General features: G+C 33.5%; 1 protein-coding gene across 3 annotated transcripts in view; it reads right to left on the bottom strand.

Annotated features, from left to right (window-relative positions):
- The window catches only part of LOC145255759 (phosphorylase b kinase gamma catalytic chain, skeletal muscle/heart isoform-like), a 150,316-nt gene extending 128,922 nt beyond the window's left edge, over positions 1-21,394 (bottom strand). The window contains exon 1 of one of the 3 annotated variants that reach the window (XM_080114416.1): positions 21,279-21,394. The gene's annotated coding sequence lies outside the window, so the exon portion shown is untranslated. Of the gene's footprint in view, positions 1-18,849; positions 18,964-20,070; positions 20,415-21,278 lie in introns of those variants that run through there. The other 2 variants (XM_080114415.1, XM_080114412.1) reach the window with 2 other exon arrangements.
- Positions 21,395-21,750: the final 356 nt, after the last annotated feature.

Here is a 21,750-nt window from a genome sequence, read left to right as displayed (position 1 = left end):
AGTGTATAGCATCGAGTTTATGGGTAACACCAGTTTGTCAATCCACCTGCGAACCTCATCAACTTATTTCACATTTTTGTTTTGTTTTTTCACTTACGAGTCACCACTTATCAAGAAAGCAAACACAAACACACACACACACGAGGTTTAATGAGAGGGATAGATTGACAGTTGAAAACAAAATGGCGTTTTACTTTATTATTCTTGGAATGTGAGAACTTGCTATTTTGGGGGGGGTCGGCTATTTTGAGTGGGTTGTATGTGGAGAGTTTCAATCCTTTAATACTATTCATCATCATTCACACAGTAAATAAAAAAATAAAATAATTTATTTGATAAGGAAAAAATTCATCATTTAAAAACTAGATGGCCTTTGCTTTTTTTGACAAGAAAGAAAAAAGAAAAACACAAACTGATTCCATGCCTGATGAAAACAAGTTCATCTTGAATTTTTAAAGAAATGTTTATTTTAAAAAAAAAATCTGCATTGTATTGGCTTCTTATAAAATTCCAATTTTATATTCTAATGATTATGAATAGAAAAATGCAAGTAATACTTAATCCAATAGCCACACCTATTACATCTGCCACCCATATCACAGGGAAGAAATGTAACAAGATAACATGTTTCCATATACACCGTTTTGTTGGGTTACATATTGGGGAACCTACATCAGTAGCAATTAAGTTAGCTAGTGTGAATTTTGACAAGGATCACATTGAGTGTATGATGATAAAGATGAGTGACAAGGCAGGGGCAAGAGGTCAAATGGTAAACAAAATAGAGTTAAACAATGACGTCATGTTTCTGAGTTGAAGGAAACTACGATTTTGAGGCCAGTTCTATCCAGGAAACCATGTGAATGTGACGCAACCAATAACGTAAAATAATCTAAGACTAATGTTACTTCGATGTCTGTCTGTTTGCATCACTCATTTCTTAAGTTAGAAAGTTAAGTTTAGTAAATAATTATTAAGATAACATTAGTCCCTCTCTAAATTCTCTCCAAATAAAATCTTGAAAAAAAAAACTCAAGCGAATGTCTCCTTGTGTTTCTTGCATGAAAAGTTTTATTTAACTTAGTTAAACAGACTAGACAATCCACGGCCACTGATGAAATGCAGCAAAAAGAAACAACAACAATGAAGGGAATAATAATAAAAAAACAACTATAAACACCTTATGTATGTATAAAAACTTTCATTTGGTTTATTGTTTCTCAAGCTTTCAATGCACTGGCTTATGAAAATTTCATCATTTATGAGTGAACAATTTGTATCTGGTTAAGAAGTATACAAAAAAAAATCTTCATTGGGGGAAAAATTTATTTTAATAAAAAGGGTTTATTTATCTGTTACTAACTGGTCTTCAGTTATATTTGTAAGCTATAATTTTAACTTGGTTTTGGAGATGGAACCTGACGAGCTCTCACCGGGGAATGCCAACATGTACAATCATAGCTAATTGTGCACCTGTCTAAAGTGTCCCCTATTTTGTTGGCTTGGATTTCCCCATAATAAATTGACCTTAACGTGCCTGCTGTGAGTGATACCTACCTCCCATAATGGCAAAGAATTAGTTTTATTGTTTCCATATTCTTTTTTAATCTTACCGTTTTAATTAAATACACATGACTTTACGGATGGAATTTTGTTTGTAGCAAATAAGTAAATAGTACTTTTCTATTAAACCAGTTGACTTAAACCACACAATATATAATATTTTAAATCGTTAGGATTTATTATATACCGTGTTGCTTAGAAATCAAATAATTTGACTAAAAACATTTTTTACAATGACATGTATTAGTATCTGATACATGTTATTTGTTGATAAAAAAGTAAAATAAATTAAACCATGAGTTTTTAATTTTCCTTCAACGTACAACTAAAACAACTTTAGGAAATATTAATTATCAAATATCAGGAAAAATGACAAACAAACGAGTTATAAGAGAAAATAACATGTACCCAATACTTATGGATGTCACTAATATATATATATACAGTACATAGTTTAAGAAAAATGAAAGTTTTGTTAATTTTTATTTCACTTTTTTATATTTAAAAAAATAATTTTTTTTTAAATTAGCTAATTTTCTTTTTTGTCAATAGGAGTTTGAAATTTATAATTTAATTATCACATCGCTTAGTCATTAAATTATTAATTGAACCAAAACGTTATACAACTGTAACTACTTTTATGAATATAAGGTTTTAAAATTATTGAATTAAAAATAATTCAAATATTTAAATTATTTAATACTAGGAATTTGAAAACCAGTTTAAATGCTTCCAAATCCCCTTCCAAATTACAAAGGTATGGTGTGCCCATAATAGACAAAAAATATAGAAAAAAAAAAGATGGAAAAAATTCCATGTTCTATTTAAAAATTATCATTCTAATAAGAATTGTTACCTAATTCTTTACATAAAAATACAAATTTTTTTCAAAAGTATAAATCGGTACCTAATTTAATTATTTAAGTATATTAAGCAATATTACTTTTTTTTTTTTTTTTTTTTTTTTTACAATAACTCAGTCATAAATTATGATCAGTTAGGATAGTTAATTCTCTACAATCATCCAAATATAGTTATATCCGTAAAAAAAAAACAAAAAAAAACAGCAATTGAAATTTGACTATTTTATAGGCATAGATGAAAAAATTTCAGAAAATTTTTAATTCTTGGTTAAACTCCAGCAAATGTTGGTCTAATGTTCTGAAATTACTTGATACCTAACTAACAATTGACCCTAAAATTGCAACTCTGAAAAAAAATTTTAAAAGTACAATCCTGGTGTTTTGAGATTTTACATATTTTTTTTTTTTTTTAATTTGAAATTCTTATGAATTTTACATTAATCACTTTTCTGTCTAGCAGCTGTGTTCCAAAATTTCTAATGATCAGCTAATTAGTTTACAAGCAAATCCTGTACATAGAAACACATACCTAAATTTATAAAAATAAATATATTGACTGAAACCTCAGCTATACGAGAGAAAGAGAGGGTGAGATGATACAAATAAATAATTTCTCAAAATATACATTATACAATGTTTCTTCAATTTCAGGCACTTGATTAAATTTCACATGACAAGTATTTGTCTTTTTTTTACTGAAGACCAAGGAAGAAAAAGATAAATAGATGACAAGGCGTTTCATGTTCCACCGTGTGTCAATGGTTTTAATCACCACATTTAAATGAATAAGTTTTCGTTGTTAGGCATTTTTTAACTGCAACATTCAAAGTTATCTCCATGTTTCGATAGGCAACAACAATAAAAAGAGGAGGGGGTCTACTAAAAAGCCACATGCATGCTTATGCATTTAAAGTTTCTAATTTCAGGAACATGTTGGTTTAAGAACTGACAAAGAAAGGAGACAAAGAATAGGAAAAAGGAAAAGGAAAAAATAATTATAATGAAATAAAACCACATGTACACACGTGTGTGTGGCAGCATCAATCTCAGCTGGTATGATACAAAATGGTTATGAAAGATCAAGGAAGATAGAAAGACCTAGGAGGAAGAGCACCAACCAGACCTCCATTGAAAGGGTGCAGAGAGTGCTGGAACCTTAGACAGGATTATAGCCACTCAAATTCCAGAAAAAGCCAACAGTTCTTTTCAGTAAGAAAGCAATGATAAACAGCTGTTACAGTGCAAAACAATGTGTAATGGCTATCGAAAGAGGCAGAAAGTGTTAAAAATCTGAAGCGATTTGTTATCAGACTCAGGAAATAACACTTGTTCTTAGCGATGAGCATTTGCCAAGGACTTGAAGGAGTACGCCTGGTGAGTGAATTATAATACTGGGTCAGGAAGATAGTCCACTGCATTTATAATTAAAATAATTAAGGCACAGACTGAAGCCTATTGACAGATGAATGACACAAACATCCTATGCAGCATGGAAATAAAAATGAACTGATTCAATCAAGCAGGGAGACCATACATGTTAATCAAAAGGTAAAAACTGTCAAATTTAGCCCTGCCAGCAGTCCACAAGACGAAGATCAAAGAGGCAGAAAAAATAAGCATGTATACTTGTCAGAGTAGAAGGAAACGGAACATGAAGAAAACTACAGTAATACCAATAATTGCAAGAGCACTAGGACAGCTTCCTCCCCAAAAAGAAAAAAGTAAAAAATAAAAAAATTTTTAAAAAACACTAAGAGAAATTGGAATTGAAGGGAATATTGACACTACATAAACAGGACACTGATGGAAAAAGTTGAAATATTAAGGAAACCCTGTAGAAGTCAATGTACTACCCAGGTTACACTGACAACCTCAGGTGAATTAAAATAGAACATTACACAAATGCAAGGGAATTAAAACCGTTAACATGTGTCGGAAATATCCCATAATTTGATAAACAAAAAAAAAAAATGCTGGCACAAACATCAATTGGTAACAGTCATGAAGCGTCAAGTGGATGGAAAAACTGAGAAAAGAGAGCACCATTCAGACCTCCGCTGGAAGAGATCAGATAGCACTGGAACCTTGGCAAAGTTTACATTCAAATTCTACAGAATTTGAATGGTTGCTATCCAAGAGAACGTAAAATGATTTGCGATGGTTATCAAAAGCAGAGAATACCGAAAATCTGAGAGACTTTGTCATTCAGTTTATAGGGAAGACTGTTGTTGTCAATGAGCAATCAATGTTAATGATTCTCCTAGTGAGTAAATAATATGAGATAATGCCATATGCATATATTTTTTACGTCCACATAAATTTTCTTTACTATTAATAGATTATTTATTGAAATTAAAAAGGCATTTTTAGATCTTATAGAATTAAACTAAAATTTTGAAATCCCATTGTAATAATGGTACAGAGAAACAGAAAAATAAGCAGCTACGATTAGCGTATGCCTGCTGAACAGAAATATTAGCGTGCAAACCTAGAACCATTTAGATATTAGGTGAGGATGATTATGCAAATTTAGGCACTGTTGGGAGTCCAAAATGACAGAATAAAAAAGAAATGGATTTTTTTGCTCAAGAAACTTGTTTTTAGATGCCATGTCGTTCGCATGTGTTTCATTGTTGGTGAGAAAAAGGACTGCTGCTGCTTATGCAAAAAACGAACATCTTCGCTGTTAGTGAAGAGAACAAAATAATCCTGTTTGGATGTGTGTTTCAACTCTAAATAATTTACGTGATTGCAATAGGAATTAATTATGTAATTACATCTTTTCAGACACTTAAATTATAAGTATATCTTTCACCTATCAAAAAAAATAAAAATAAATAATTACGAAATTCAATCCACCATAATTCATTTCACTTTCTAAACAAGTTAGTCTTTTTCATTTTTTTTCTTCCAATGTGGCAATACCATCAAAGTCTCCTGTTCTGCACATCTCCCTATACTGTCCCAATAGTTTATCAAAAAAACAAAAAAAACTTCTAGACAATGATGAGAAAAGAATAAAAAAAACAGTGCTATACATGTGGAGGTTTTGGATGGGATTTACAGCATAGCAAGAAATTTCTTTTGAGGAGGGGGGGGGGCTGTACCAACTTCTCTTGTAGGATAGGCAAATGCTACCAACCAAAGATTTTGATACAAGAAAATCATTGAGGTTGAAAGAGAACAAAAATCTTATCAGTCAAAATTTACTGAAGTAAGACTTACAGGAAAACAAAAAACATGCTATCAATAGAAGAGTGCTACAACTGTAAAAATAGGAGAGAGAAACAACTAGTAGACGTGTGAGTGAGAGAAAGAAGGCAAATAAATAACCACACTGTGCACAATGACTACCATTAGGGACAGCAGCCAGATAACGTATACTGGAGAGAACTTGAATGCCTACTAGACACTATCCTCGAGTGTCTAAGGTCTCTCTGTACAGGGGTTTGTCAGGACAACCTGGCATGAAGATACTTTTTCCTAGAAGTAAACCCTGACCAAACATTCAAAATCTGATAGTATTCGCAGCCAAAAATAAGACCTCCTTGATATGGCTAACACACATCAGCTTTTATGAGGAATGGTGCACCTTTTCCAAGTGTTCTTTTTTGAATAAGGGTTAATGAGTGAACAGTAGTCAATGGGACAATATTGTAGTAATCGTTAGTAGTGGAAATTTAGTAAATTCGATTACTTAAGAGGACGGCTCATCAATAACTTGTTCACATTGGATTTGAAGACGACCATATTGTAGTCAGTCGTAAGCAGAAAAACAGAATAGAGTTCCACAGGCATGCAGTTCTAAGAAGATTTGTTCATGGAATCTACATTTAGGGTTTTTTTTGGGTTTTTTTTACATGGGGGATCACCACTTATCAAGGCCTGGAAGCTACTCGAGGATAAGGGTTATTGTGTGTCCAATAATCAATGGGATAATATCATAGTAATAGTTGGTACTGGAGATTTGATAAAGTGTCTTAAGGGGGCGATTAATCAGGAATTTGTTTATGTTGGTCTTGAAGACATCCAAGTTGTAGTGCGGTGGGAAACAGGCAAACGGAAGAGAATTCCACAGACGTGCACTTCTCAGAAAGAAGCTTTGTTCATGGAATCTACGTTTTGAGTTAGGCACAGATAAAGAGTGGGAAAAATTACTGACAGTGGTTTTAGCTAGACGGGTGTTTATCGTGAAAGATTCGCGAAGGGGGACCAGACATTGGAGCTCAGACGAGCACATGCCATAGAAATAGCGATAAAACAAAGACAGGCTTGCAACGTCTCTTCTGTGGGAGAGAGGTTGCAGGGAAAAGAAAAGGACATCCCCCACTAAGCCACAAAGTCTATTTTGTACATTGTCAAGGCAAGATAGGCTGTTTTGGAAGCTCCAGCCCAGATGTGGCAGCAGTACTCCATCTTTGGATGTACTTGGCTTTTATACAGATAGAGAATTGCATCAGTAGTGAGATATCTTCTGGAACGATTGAAGAATCCCACCACTTTTCCCAGCAGCCCAGGCAACAGACTTGATATATGTGTTCTATTTCAGATCAGGAGTAAAGGTCAAACCCAGACGCTTGTCAAAACATGAAACCTCTCCAAGACGAGAGCCATCCATTTCAATTGATACTAGATGAGGAACAGAGCATTGATGATGTAAAGATAGGTGCTTGGTTTTAGATGCATTAAAAGTAACCAGCCACCTCTTCCCCCACTGTACCATGCGCTCAAGATCAGAGGAGAGAGAATCAGAGAGAGCTTTGTCATTTACAGCCTTTAAAGTATTGCCATAGATGGTCGTGTCATCAGCATAGATGTCGAATGATTTAAGTATGTGTTTTGGGAGATCATTGATGTAGATCAGGAAGAGAGTTGGGCCCAGGATGGATCCCTGAGTGACTCCAGCATTAATACTGTGGGCCCATCAACCACTACTCTTATGAGCCTATCAGAGAGAAATGATTTAATTATTGAGAAAACATTTCCAGTTATACCGTAGCTGAAAATCTTGTAAAGTAGGCCCTTATGCCATAACTTATCGAAGGCCTTTGATATGTCAAGAGCAATTGCCCTAGAAAGGAAGCCTTTGTCGAGAGATTCACTAATCCTATGGGATATAACTGTTAGTTCATCAGCTGTAGATCTAACAGAACAGAAACCATATTGCATGTCACTAAGGAGTTTAGGCACAGATAAAGAGTAGGGGAAATTATTTATAGTAGCTTCAGCTACACAAGTGTTTTTCATGAAAGTCAGGCGGGGGGGGGCATAGATTGGAGTTCAGATGAGGTCATGAAAATAACGATAAAGCAAAGACAGGCTCGCAATGTCTCTTTTGTGGGAAAGAGGTTGCAGGGAAGAGAAAAGGGCATCCCTTACTAGGCTACGAAGTTTATTTTGAACTCTCAAGACAAGATAAGCTGCTTCTAGCAGTTCTTGCCCAGATGCAGGAACAGTACTCCACCTTTGGATGTAGTTGGTTCTTATATAGGTAGAGAACTGCATCAGCAGTGAAATATCTACTGGAGTAGTAGAATGATCCCACCATTTGTCCAGCAGCCTTGGCAATGGATTTGATGAAGATCTTCCATCTCAGATCAGGAGTAAAGTTCAACCCAGAAACTTGTCAAAACATGGAGCCTCTCCAAGATGAGAGCCATTCATTTTAATTAATACCAGACAGGGGGTCAGAGCGTTAATGATGCAAAGATAGAAGCTTGGTTTTAGATGCATTAAAATTAACCAGCCATCTCTTTCCCCATTGTACCACATGCTCAAGATCAAAATAAAGAGAATCAGAGAGAACTTGGTTGTTTCCAGCCTTTGATGTGTTGTCATAGATGGTAGTGTTGTCAGCATAAATGTCTATGAATGATCTTGGATGCAGTTTGGGAGATCATGGATATAGATCAGGAAGAGAGTTAGGCTCAGGATTGACCCTTAAGGGACTCCAGCATTAATACTGATTTCTGCCCATTAACCACTACTCTTATAAACCTATTAGAGAGAAATGATTTAATAATTGAAAAGACATTTCCAGCTTTACCGTAGCTGGAGATTTTGTGGAGTAGACCTTCATGTCATACCCTATCAAAGGTCTTTGATATGTCCAGAGCAATTCCCCTAGAAAGGAAGCCTCTGTCAAGAGATTTGCTAATCCTTTGAGATTTAAAAAAAAAAAAGATTTAACTGTTAGCACATCTGCTGTAGATCTAGCAGAATGGAAACCATATTGCATGTCACTGAGGAGGTTGTTTTTGCCAAGGTGGTTAACTACTTCTTTAACATAGATTCCAGCCCTTACTCATGATACATAGGAGACTGATTGGTCTGTATTGAGAGGGAGATGACCGATCACCTGAATTTTTAAATACGGGGTATACTAACAAGGTTTTCCAGGGTGTTGGGAAGCAATTCTCTTTAAGGCAACGCTTAAATAGCTTTGTAGGTATGGGAGCTAGTTCTGGTTGAAGCTTTTTCAGCACTATAATTTGAATGCCAGTTGGTCTGTATTGAGAGGGAGATGACCGATCACCTGAATTTTTAAGCTACTTTGGACTTGACGGACTCAGCATAAAACTATAGCGTTCTTTATTACTCTTTTACAGTGGTTGCTGGCAGTCTCAGTACATCTATTAGGTTGGAAGCAAATGAAATAGTGATTTCTGTGCATAATGACAGCAGCACGTTCTAGAGAGAACCACGGCTGGCTGTTAGGTTTTTACTGGAATTTTTTGGAAGGTATGAAGCAGTCTATACCTACAATTAACCATTCCGTCAGGTCTGATACTATAGAGTTTACATTCTTTTTAAACATGGAATGCAGAGGTAGATCTGAAATAAATGTACGGAAACTACCCCAGTCAGCCATAGAGTATCAATATACTGTACAATAGAGAGGTACAGTCAAAGGACTTATTACATTTTTTATCTTAACCGAGACAACAGTGTTCAGAAGATCCCAATGAAGACAGAACAGAGGATGAACATAGCTGAGGGTTGTAAGAAATAAGTCTAGGAGACTTGCATATTGACCATCAGTGTCAGGCACACAGTGGGTTTGTGAACAATCCGAGTTAGGTCATAAGCAATGGAGAAAGCGTGACAGAACCTCCCCTCATCATCTGTCTTGTTTGAGTGGGCTAACCATTCCACATTGTGTACAGAACATTGAAGTCTCCACAGACGTGAATGTTAGTCGAAGGATGACCAGACAGAATGTGATCAATTTCCTCAGATATGCTCTTAAAGATAGTAACTCTGCTGTTGTGGAGGTGTAGAGGGCAAATATAAACACAGTGGTGTGAGCACATATAGAGTAATTTTGGGTCTTCTCTGGAGATGTCCCTACCACATGAAAAGCCATCTCTAATGTAGGCACACGGGGATCTTGAGGAAGGGGAAGGGTCGGATTTTACAAACTCCTCTAGAGTTGGTCCAATGCTAGTTTTGCTTAAGAATAATAGATCTGGCTTGGTCGTAATCATCATCATCATCTTGCGGCCTCAGCCAAGATTGAACTCGCTACACCCTTCCAGTATTCCCTATCTGTCATATCATTCAAAAGATCTTCCTTGGAGATAAATCTGGAAAAGTTAACTTTCGTGAGATGATGGATGCCTCCACAGTACAAATGATGAAACAAGTTCATCTGTGGCACGTACACAATGCTCAGCAAACTGAACACATCTCTTACAAACTGAGGCTGATACTCTCAGTAAGTTTCCGTGTATCATTTCCAGAGTTGTTTCACCATAAGAGTTGAGTACTCTTCTCAAAAGACGTGTGTAACATCCATCCAAACGACGCTGTTGTTTTTCTGAAAGAGTCCAAGTTTCAGATCCATAAATTAAGATTGACTCAATAATACACGGAAAACTTGGATTTTGAATTTGCAAGCAAGATCGGATTTCCTGATCTTATCAATTTTGTTACAAGCAGTCCATACCATGCCCTTTCTAATGTGTGATCCTAGATACTTGTAGTCTACAACACATTTGAGTTTGTTATTTGTAAGGGTTTTAATTTTGTGGTTGCTGCGAATGTTAATTGCCATACACTCAGTCTTGGTAGCATTCAGGTGAAGCCCTGTACAATTTGCTGCTGACTCAAGAGAAAATAGAGGAGTGCCTGGGCGCTAATGGGGCAAAATCAGCAAAATCAGCATTGGTGATGTAAAGTGCAGGATTACATGAACTTCTTCTTGATATATCAATCCATTGTCATTGATTTTATCCACGGAGATACGCATGATGTAGTCTATTACAATGATGAAAAGGAAAGGTGCAAGTGTATGACATTGGAGAATACCAGCCAGAATGTTGAAAGGTTCTGTTTCACCATCTGGGGCCAGGACATCAATACTTTTGTTGCTTCAATGATTTCTACTGGTATGCCATAGAGTTCAAGAATTTCAAACATAGTCTCACGGTTGACCGAGTCGAAATCTTTGCTGAAATCCACAAAGATAAGAGCTGCAAGAGAACTGCAGCTCTTATCTTTGTAGATTTCCTCCTGTAATTGGGTTTCAACTTCTGGAAGGTTGAAACGTAGACACCTGATGTTGGAGAAAGAGACATGGTAGTGGGGGGGGGGTCTATGTTGGAAGTTGGAGTTCTGGGTATTCTTGCATCATGATTTTAGCTCGAGTAGCAACACAAAGCTGGATACTCCATGAGACAAGATGAATTCTTGTCCTGGAATCCAGTAAGACCACAAGAAAGCTATATTATAAGATATTTAACAGGGAGAGGAAACTTATGTTCTCAACTTCTTTACGAACTCAGTGTTTGAGAGGTAAAGGAGAACTTTATGGAACATTAGAATATCTGTGTATCTACTCATATAGAGATGAAGTGTTAGTCCCTAGGAAGGGGCCCCTTGATTTCTGAGAACTTTGACTGAAGGAAAATGAAATGTCTTCCCTTCTTGAAATCTTGCTAGCTCAGAAAGAGACAAATTTGTGAGCGGGGAATCATATAAGACTTTTTTTTAATTTAATTTCATTGCGTTTTTATTTCAATAAATAGTTTATTAAAAATAAATTAGAAAAAATTATGTGTAAGCCATGTAGAAGCAAGAAACACACACACACACACACAAGTAGTCACACAATGGTATTATTATAGAGATTATTTACAGCACAGAACCTAAAATTGATTTTTAAAAAAAAAATTTTTTAAATATCACTCTAATTATTAATTTTTCATTGAAATTAATTTTTTCTTAAGTCTTTCATAAATTTGTAAAGACAAAATATGTGTTCAAAAGGTATTTCACTATGCCGCAAGAAAATATCGAGCCAGAAGTCAACACTTGGGAGAATATTGGAGTTCTCATCCTCCTTCCTCAACCTATTTATCACAAAAATTATTATTCAATCAAATTCTGAAAATCGTATTTTATTTTAGAGGTGTTGGTTTTTAGATGATTACATGAACATCCTGAACAAGTTTTTGGAAAGAAGAAAAAAATTTTTGAGAATTTACAGTGGGGGATCAATTTAACATTTAAATTAAACATAAAATGATCCCTTATTTCAGTACTATTCTAGCATTTTAGGACAGTGTAGTAAAATACACAGAAAAAAAAAATTTGCAATGGAAGATGCATACTGTGCAGGTTTTTTTTTTTTTTGAGCACCATTTTTAGGCAAATTGGTGTGGTTTTCTGAACATTAGGATTAGTGATTTAAAAAAAAAAAAAAAAAAAACTGTGCTAAAAAGTTAAAAAGGAGGATTTTACCTTAAATTTATATACTACTTTAAATTCTAAAGTAATAGTCTGCACAGTTCTCCAAGGAATTCACAGGTAATCATTTAAAAAAAAAAAAAAAAGTAAAATTTCATTGAGGGGGGGGGCTACAAATTTACCCTGAAAATTTTATTATACTGCTTGATTTCTTAAATAAACATTATCACCATACAGCTAAACATAGATGGCCAGATGACCTTTCCTACAAACAGGTGGACAACCCTGAGGCAGGTCAAAAGCCAATGGCCCAATGGATCCTATGTAGCCATGACCAGGGCACAATGAGGTCAAAGGAACAAAGAAAGGGTTTCTCCTCTAGAGTAATCAAAAACCATCATCATCATGATTTGTTTTAGGTTTTAAAACAGGGAAGGACTTTATTTAGATACAAAATTGGAACTCTGGCTAATTTAGGATATCCAAAATAAATAAATAAATAAGGCACCTGTTTGTTCAACATTTTGAAGAGAAAATAATTATATGTGAGAAGATTTGACAAAAGTAACAATGTTAATGGAATTGGACTCTCATGTTCAAACATTAAATAAAAAATACATTTATAGAGATTAGAAATGGTTAGCTTGGGTTACCAACCATGTTGAAAGGAAAATAAACACACAAACAGTAACTTGAACTTTTTCTTACATGGATTCGTAAACAAATTCTTGTAGTTAAATAAGTAGCAGTTGCCCAGGATTTAATACTGAAAAATTTTCTTTATTTACTGTACCCATCTCAAATGTCACATAGTCCACTACACAATTCAGGTCATTACCTTTCCAACGAGCCTTCATTTGTTAAATTCTGATCAATAGTCGCTGTGATTTGGAACTTATAAAATTGCCAAAAAAGGTGAGATATATATATATATATATATATATATATATATATATATACACACACACACACTAATAAAAGTACCTATCGTTGAGTGGGTTCAAAAACAGCTTACAGAAAATGAACTCTGATTTATGAAAGTATGATAGATTATGAAAAGGAAGGGTTGTAATGAGGTAGCTTCGAATTTGGGGGTATCAAAACCAAAGCAAAATATGAAAGTAAAAATAAAATAGATAAACCCCATAATTTATTATACCATAGCTGTTCACACTGAAACACTTATAATATTCTGTGGATCTATATTAAAAAACCTTGTTAAACTTTGTGTCATATTTCCATTCTATGGAGGTTAGTTGTGAACGAACACCCCCATAATTTTATTATACCATATTTCTTCAAACTGAAACATAATTATCAAAGTATACTTATGCAGATAGATATGAAAAGTCTTTATTAAAGTTTCTGCCTATTTCCATTTTATGGAGGCCAGGCGTGAACGCAGACCCCACAATTTTATTATACCATCCCTAGTTAAAACATACTTATCAAAGTATTTTTATGTACATCTATATCAAAAACACTTGTAAACGTTTTTTTTTTTAAATTTTTAAATTTTTTTATTTCCATACTTTGTGGACCAGGCGCGAATGCAGACCCCACAATTTTAATGAACCACCGTTCTGCCAGATCAAACATACCCATTCCTGTGTCTCGATACATCTTGTATCATTATATGTAATCAGTTTTTTAAAATAGTCAACCATATAGGAGCCTATTCGTGACCAGACACACACACATTCAGCTTTATATTATATATATATATATATATATATATATATATATATATATATATACTCGTGGCTAAATTGAATATTGAAATGCTCATATCTTTGGTTCTATGGAACGAAACATGAAAATTTGCAGGCTTTTTGAAGATTATAATACTATTCTATGGTTAAAATTTTATGAATTTGATAAAGCACCTATATTTTCAAACAAATAAAATATCCCCAAATTTGCCTACATTGGATATATATGTATATTTTCATTTATTTAACCTTATTCCAAAGATGAATAAATGCAAAAAGTTGTCTCATGTTCACAAGAAACTTATGAACGAACTGTTTATTATTTAAAATTTTGGTTTCAAGTAGTTAATTTTGCGAAATATAGAATAAAATTTAAAATATAAAAATCCACCTAACCAGAAAAAGGGAGATGGGGTGGGTCATTAAATAAGTTCAAGTCTTCAGACTAATTTGTTAATTTTTTTTTTTGGGGGGGGGGGGATAAAAAAGTTTTTTTCTTTTTAAAATTTAGTTTAATAAAATAATTTAATAATTTAGTTTAGTAAAAAAAAAACAAAAAAAAAACATTCAATTTGAAAAGAAAAAGTATTGTAAAATCAGCAAATATTAAAAGCCTAAGAAAAAAATTTATTTAAAATTTCAAAACAATATAATTTTTAATTTTAAAATATTTCGAGTGGATTTTTTTCTTTTTTTTTTTTTTTTCTTAATTTTAAATAATTGCCTTTGATTGGTTTAATTTGAGTCACGTGGTACAAGCCTGATTTTGATTGCTGGCAGGTAACTTCCTTTCCTTTAATAATATTTTTGTTAGTTTTTAAAGTTAACATTTGTTTGTCTACGTTCCTCGAAGTAGCGTTAGTTTCAGTGTCCAAGATTTTCGTATGAAACAAATTTTAGGTATTTATTACAATTGACAGCGATTCGAAAAAGGGGTAAAAAAAAAAAAAAAAAAAAAAATCAAATATATAACAAATAAATGCAAAGGCAAGATAAGTTACTCTTCTTCTACCGGCTGGATACGATTTTACTTAATGTAAAATGCTTATTCGACTCCAAACACAAGTAATGTCGACTGGTACATGAACACACGGAAAAAATATCTGCAATGTATTTGTTATACGGCTATTTTTCTTTGTGCTCGTGTACCAGTCGGTATTTCTTGTTTTTCAAGCCGAATAAACATTTTACATTAAGTAAAAACTCTAAAAACATATCAAGCTAGATAGAAGAGTAACTTATCTTGCTTTTTGGTAACATTCATTTATTATATATTTGATTTTTTTTTACCATTTTTTCTAATCACCGAGGATTGTAAAACATACCCCAAATTTCTTATTAAAATGTGGTTATCCATCTTTTTTTTTTTTTTCTATGCAATTATCATCTTTTTTATGAAATTGAAATGGATGAAACCATTAAAAAAAACAAAAAAAAAAACAAGCCAAACCTATATGGTCCCCCAACTGATGCCTTGGATTTTAGGAGAAAAGTAAAAATTAGCCCCAAAAGGCGTGTTTTTCACCCCTAAAATATCCTGAGGCTCAAGCCCCAGAAATTTCCCAGGATCAAATATTACATTTCCAGATGAATATTCATGTGGTTTTGCTTTTGACTAATTTTCAGCAAAATCTAATGGTCTGAAAAGATTGTATGTCCCGAAAAGTGCTATTTTTGGTCATTTTGACCCCTTTTGATCTCCTTGTGATCAAATCAGAATTTTTATAAAAAAAAATCCGAGTATGTTACATTTCCTTCTTTGGGTAGTTGTAATTTCATTCAAAATTTCAGAAAAATGTAACGAGTAGTTTGTGGGAGCCTTTCCTAGTCTCACACAAAAACATGCGTTCACATCTCAAGCCATATTTCTTGTCATATACATACGCGCACATGTACACACAAGTAGATATAGTAACGTTTGCGTACATACACTCACATTCACGTGTATACACACACACGTTAACGTACACACATGTACTCACATACGCGCACATGGGCAACGTCACTTCCCCTTTGAAGGAAATCCACACATGTGCAAAAGACCACTGGAAACAACTATAAAAGCAAGAGCAATAAGCTGCTTCCTCCCTTTTCCAACTCGCCTTCCGAGCTGAGAGGTTCTACGGATCAGCCGCCGCCGTTTCGGCAGGGCGCCAGCGCGCGTCACGTCCCCTGCTACTATGTATGGGGCACGAGCTAACAGACAGTACGTACACTTTATATGTTTTCTATCTCCATTGCCTGGATTGACTTTTTCTCATTTTCTCTCTCTATACTACAACAGACTTTCCTTCTCACCAACTAATAGCGAGAGACGCACACCAAACTGGATTGACTTTCTCTCTCTACAACAATAGACTTTCCTTCTCACCAGTAAACAACGAGAGACGCGAGCCAAACTAAACACGTGCTGTACCCTTTTCATTCATGTGTTTCTTCACAAAATAAATTCTAGTTCGTTTAATTCAAGTAAATGCGTTGTTCGTTCCTTCCTCAAAGCAATTCATTTTTCCTTTCCCAATGCAATTCATTTTTCCTATTTTATACGACTGGGGATATGTATAATATATCCACCAGTCCACTACAAGTTATTGAGAATTTTTCGAACGGACGGACGAGAGTGAATTCTAAGGTCCGAATCAAACCAAGCCAATGGGCAAATAAAGTTGGAAAAATGTCGTCGCGTTTCAATTAAAAATAAATAAAAATACGTTAAAATTGAATCAAGGCGCAAAAACTATCAAAATGTATTTTGTTTCACTATCAGTCATTTCCTGAGGTCGCATTTTACATAAACTCAATGCACGTGACATCTTGGTGGCCATGACGTCCATGTTTTGACAAAGGACTTGCATGTGTCAACTTTGTCATTACGCAAACCGTCATATCAATTGTTTTCTATCTTTGCTATGGCCGTATTTTAGCCCGTATTGTTTTTCATAAGTGCACAAAAGTGTACTTTACCAAACCCTAACTTGACAGTTTGCGTTAAAAAAAAATTAGCAAATAAAAACAGTTATGCAGAAAAAAAAAAAAAAAAAGCTATTTTTTACGACCTGCCCAAGCGTAGTATAAACACCCCCAACCACCCCATGTAAGAACGGTTTTAGAGGTTGGGCAGTGTTTATTCCGAAAGCCGTTCTTAATATGAGGGAGGTTGGGATGTTTTTACCAAAAAAACATACAAAACAAGCGTTTGCGCCAAAGTTTGGCGTGAATAAATTGGATAAAAAAAAAATATCAAAATGTTTAAGGTGGAGACACTACCAAAAAGTTTCTTTGAAAATGCAACACTTCTTTTCTTTAGGAAGGTTTTATCAATTTTTGGAATGCAGAAGCATTCATAAGCAAATTAATTGCTTTCGTTTTAGGAGAGTTCCATCCGCGCAAGAGAATAGTTAATAAAATCCTTTCTCCCCTTGTTAAGAATAGCTTTCTAATTTTTATTTTTTTTTGGGGGGGGGGTTAAAATACACAAGTGTCAATTTCTTTAAGCCTCCCTAACCTAACCTTTCGCACGTTTAGTGTCGATAGCCTTTTTAAATTTTCTCGCAGCTTTAAACTCGTAAACTGCTTCGGACATTTCCGGGATTGACTGTCAATACGTGGGATTGGGTACGTATGTACTGAAATATACTGATCCCTTACAAGTACCCATAAAATAACGATCTGGTTCATTTTTGTGTGTGTGTGTGTGTGTGTGTGTGTGTGTGGAAGTAATTATAAATGAATTCAAATTCACCACGTGGGAAATACGAATTCTTCTTCCTTATTTTCACGACTGATAAATATGAAATACGAAATGTCGCAGATTTCTAAATCATAGTAAAAAAAAAAAAAAAAATCATGTAAATTAAAACTTTTTGCAACGATGGATTAATTTCGTGTTTGTTATTTTTGTTTCACTTTAAAACGTACCAAAACAAAACATGACTTTATATAAAAAGAAAGAATATATATATCGTCCAGATTTGAATCTTGCGCTTATTAAACCAAAATATTTTTTAAGTTTATATATATTTATATTGGATCATGATAAAAATCGCGGCCTCTTTTAGAAGGTGACATAACCTCAAACAACAACAACATTACATAACAGTTCCGATTTATTCTTTTAACAACAAAAAAAATCAATTTTTTATCTGTTGCATCTTTTTTTTTTTTTTTTTTTTTTACCAATGGTAATGTCAATTTTAATGGTTTTGATGGCAATAATAATGATAAATTATCATAATGATTGATAAATTCAGACAGAATCAGATTTTTATTTTTATTAATATAAAATTCGACACGCGAGGAAAAATGGTTTTTAACTTTCAGAGTACTGCAATATTGACGTTAACTTATTGGAACTTGTGTGCAATTTTTGACCAAATAAAATGTACGAATTGCCTTTTGATAATTATTTACTTTAATCAATAAAATTAAGTCTTGCTTAGCAACTATACATATATCAAAATAAAGCAAATAAAGATGAGGTAGGTTTTCAAAAACTTGCCACAAGTCTTCGATGAACATACTCAAAGTATTTAATCAAGAACACTGGTTCCTTGAAAATGATAATCTCAAATTTATTTCAAAGAAGTAAAAAAAAAAAAAAAAAAAAAAAAGAGGGGGGGGATATTGGGTACTCATTTTTGTTTTATTTTATTTTAAATTATAACCACGCGCCTGCCCGAGGTACTCGCTATGCATCAAATTCATTACGTTTTCTTTTTTCTTTCGAGTGAAAATCATAATAAAATAAATATATTTACTCTAACTTTTCGTAGCATTTACATTCTTTATATTAAACTGAAGAAATAATATAAAGCAATTAGAAATTCGAAACACTAAAGATTAAATAAAATGATTACATGAGAAGGTTTGAATAATATTGAATTGGATTCATTTTTTTTAACATTGTAACGAAAAAAAAATGGTGTTCCTGTCAACAACGGTTTTGTTATTTTTAAAAAAATTTTTTATACATTTTATAAGTAAATAAAGGTAAAAATAAAAAATGTATATTCAGTTCTTACCGTTTAGGAGAGAGAAGAAAAAAAGCGGCTGACAAGTTGAAATTATGAAAACATTAGAGAAAGAGTGGAACAAAAATAAATTAGGGACTAAAATTGGCACTTCACCGGTTCTCAGTTTGTGGCCTTCTTACTGGATAAGCATTTTTGTTGTTTAACAAAATAAGGACTGTGCTATTTATTTTCATATATATAGGATAAATTTAGACTTATTATTAGGTAATAATATTTGATATACATGTCCAATACTAAAGTAGTCATCAGTTTCGTTTGACTTATATCAATACGTCTCGATCTTTGCGAAATGATTCATTTAGCTTTAAAGAGTGAAATAATGGCTGAGGAGGTTGTAAAAATCGAAACATCGAACTGTTAGTGTAATCCATAAATGTAATTAAAATTTCGTGATTTAGAAGGCAAAACTGGAGTGCACATTTTCAAATGATCGGTCTTATGCACTTATGTTACCGTGCTATCTTTTAAAATCGTATTTTCAAGTTTAAAAGATATCGTAAAACTCGAATTTATTATTAAATTGTTAGATGAAAGTACAGAATAATTACAAATCTTCTTCCCCTCCCCATGGCTTTATAAATAATAACATTATTTTATCACAGTAACATAAGTGCATAAGTACAGTTTGATCATCCATTGGTACCTTTGGTTTCACGGAAACACTAAAATCTCGACCCTCATTTCATACGCTGAATTTTCAGTGTTTTCCTGAAAGGAAATCGAAGGTATCGATGAAGATTTACCACCTCTGTAGAAGGTTAGAACGCAAGGTCAGGTGTGGTTTTGAAAAAAAAAAAAAAAAAAAACAGTAAACTAGAAAATTCTGGCGCTGTCAGCATTTCCCGGTAGGGTGCCTCAGGCGACAATCAAGGCGGTAATCAATAAATTAATCCCTTTTCAAAGCGAAGGCAAAGTATGGGAGAGCGAACCTCCCCAAACTGCAAGATATATATATATATATATATATATATATATATATATATATATATATATATATATATATATATGCTCTTGTACAATTGAACACTGCTTTTTTGCTATAACTTGAAATTACAATATTACAGTGTATAATACTATTATTACAGACCTAGACACAGAACACAACAAACGATAAACTTAACTTCATTTAAGAAAGACAATGATAAGTAATATTTATAATTTTTTATTTATAAAATACTTAAAACTAAGTAAAAATATATATATATCTACCTTTATTGATTACAGCAGCGAGGAGGAAAATGACGGCTGCTACCTTTTCTGTTGTCAAAATGTTGATAAATGTCGAGATGATGGCTTGGGTTCTTTTCTATAGTTGTTTGTTGTTATTGTTTTTTGTTTTGTTTTGTTTTTTTATCGAATGAAAAGAAAAACAGGAAAAAAAAAAGATAATAAAAAGAAATAGTCAGTCAGGTAGCATAATCCAATTTTCTTGCCAAACGATAAATGAGTGAGTGCTCTCCTGTATTTTAACCGGCGATTTCAGATCTCCCTCTATGTAAAAATAAAGAGCACTAAAGTATGGTTCTGGCGAGTTCTCTCGCTTTTCCCGTTTCTTTTTCAACAACTTCTGGGTCTCGCTCACCCCTCCCACTTTCAAGGTGCCCATTCATGGTTTTAGCCTCTATCTAATGATTGCGCAAAAAAAAAAAAAAAAAAAAAGAAAGATTAAAAATCCATACAAATGCGATTAAACCTCGGAATATCGTGTGAGCAGCAAAAATTCATGATAATATAGCATTTATTTCTTCATTTCCGAGATATGGAAATCTGCAAGATTTGGACCGCCGGAGGAGGAGAACTGGGAGATGTTTACTCCAAATTTTCCGGGAGGGGGGGGGGGAGATTTTTTTCGCGGGTATTATTATTGTAGATGAGGGCACTCAGCTAAATTATCCCCTCCTCCAAAATGAGATTCTACTTTTTTAGGCTGTTAACTATGGACACACTGAAAACATTTGAGAAAAAAAAAAAAGATTAATTATTTTAGAATTTAAAGTTGGAGATCAATTACTCGTTTGACGTAAAATGATCATACACTTTTTAAGAAGGAAACGTTTAACTGCATGCTAAATTGTAGAAATGATGTGTTATTCTTTATTTTTTTAAGGTTTAAGGGGAAAGGTTGTTGCCACTTGAACTTAACGTTAGTGGTAGGGTAAGGGAAATTTTTTCAGGCTAAACAAACTGGTTATATGCCCTTAAAATGCTATCTAGTTAAACAATGGCCTGAAAATGGGTGGTCATTTTAAATTAAATTTATATGCAAAACTAATCCCTCAGTCTAAATTCTAAAATAATTAATAAATAACTTTTATATTTGTATTTCCACAAAGATTTTCATACGTGTCTAAAATACGTAAAATCTCTTTTTTTTTCTTTTTTTTTTTTTTGTAGGGGTGGGGACTGTACAAACTTACTTTTTTGTAGGCGTCGTCCTGTACAAACTTACCGGTTCAAATTTATTTGCTTGCGAGTATTTGAGGTTCTGTGTGATAAATAACAATAAAGTTATCGTTAAGTTCGTAAAACAAGCAGTAAAAAACATGCCTCTCTTAATTTTATTTAACTTGTTCAAAGTAGCAGCAGTCATGAATATTGTTTGTATGTATTAACTTTTGATTGGACAAAAGCTTAAATCAACAATTTCTTTCAATCAGTTAAAACAAGAAATATTCAGTGGCCAAATTTTGCGTGTGCTATAAAAACCCAAAGACACAGCTTTCTTTCTCTTTTTCTTTTTTCTTCCTGCCTACTCCATACTAAAACCGAAAGTGTTTTTTTTTTTTCTTTCTTTTCAAATAAAAATCTAATTTGTTTGTTCTGCTCTGTTCTCAGAGGCCTCTCTCCCAAACATTTCCCCTGTTTTTCATCAACAGCAAATGGATTAGC

Source organism: Euprymna scolopes, chromosome 31, assembly GCF_053919585.1.
Source record: "Euprymna scolopes isolate OS-2025 chromosome 31, ASM5391958v1, whole genome shotgun sequence".
In the NCBI taxonomy this organism is placed as follows: Eukaryota; Metazoa; Mollusca; class Cephalopoda; order Sepiida; family Sepiolidae; genus Euprymna; species Euprymna scolopes.
The sequence above is the reverse complement of the archived record's forward strand: the minus strand, read 5'-3'. Positions and strand labels throughout refer to the sequence as shown.